This window comes from Rhincodon typus, chromosome 36, assembly GCF_021869965.1.
Source record: "Rhincodon typus isolate 14 chromosome 36, sRhiTyp1.1, whole genome shotgun sequence".
Classification (NCBI taxonomy): Eukaryota; Metazoa; Chordata; class Chondrichthyes; order Orectolobiformes; family Rhincodontidae; genus Rhincodon; species Rhincodon typus.
Window position 1 is genome coordinate 9,535,520 of NC_063367.1, and position 528 is coordinate 9,536,047.

Sequence of the window (528 nt, forward strand, 5' to 3'; positions counted from 1 at the left end):
TCCCCATCCCCATCCCCATCCTCTCCCGAACCTACCCGCCCGGCAACTCCTCCAGCGACAAAGAGCCGACAACAACTCCTCCGAGCCAAGAGCGACCAACGACCTGCCGCGCCAAAGAGCTGCCATTCAGTCCTCCCAGCCAAGAGGTTCCGGGCCTCCAGCAGGAGGGTGGTTGTTGTCTGTGGGGAGGGAGACTTTTGTTAAAGGGGTGTTCAGCCTAGAATGCTGGTGGAAGCTGGCAGGATAGTGACTTTACATTTAATAAATACTTAGAAAGGAACATGTAGGAAGGCCTATGAGTCAAAAGATGGAAAATGGGATTGCTGTAGTTAGATCTTTGTTGACTGGCATAGAAGCAATGGACCAAATGGCCTGATCTGTGCTGTACGATTGTAAGATTCCAGGAATATAAACTGCTTAAATGCAGCAATGTGCAAAATTCCTGCACAACACAGGGTCAGAGTATGGTACAAGAGCAGTCTTTCACATAAACCTGTTGGACTGTAACCTGGTGTCGTGTGATTTCTG

The 528-nt window shown here is 49.4% G+C and overlaps 1 protein-coding gene across 1 annotated transcript in view; it reads right to left on the minus strand.

Annotated features, from left to right (window-relative positions):
• LOC109922274 (zinc finger CCCH domain-containing protein 10-like) overlaps positions 1–170 on the minus strand; it is a 6,605-nt gene extending 6,435 nt beyond the window's left edge. Inside the window, exon 1 of the mRNA XM_020522287.2 lies at positions 36–170. The gene's annotated coding sequence lies outside the window, so the exon portion shown is untranslated. The remainder of the gene's footprint in view (positions 1–35) is intronic.
• Between the last annotated feature and the right edge of the window lie 358 nt (positions 171–528).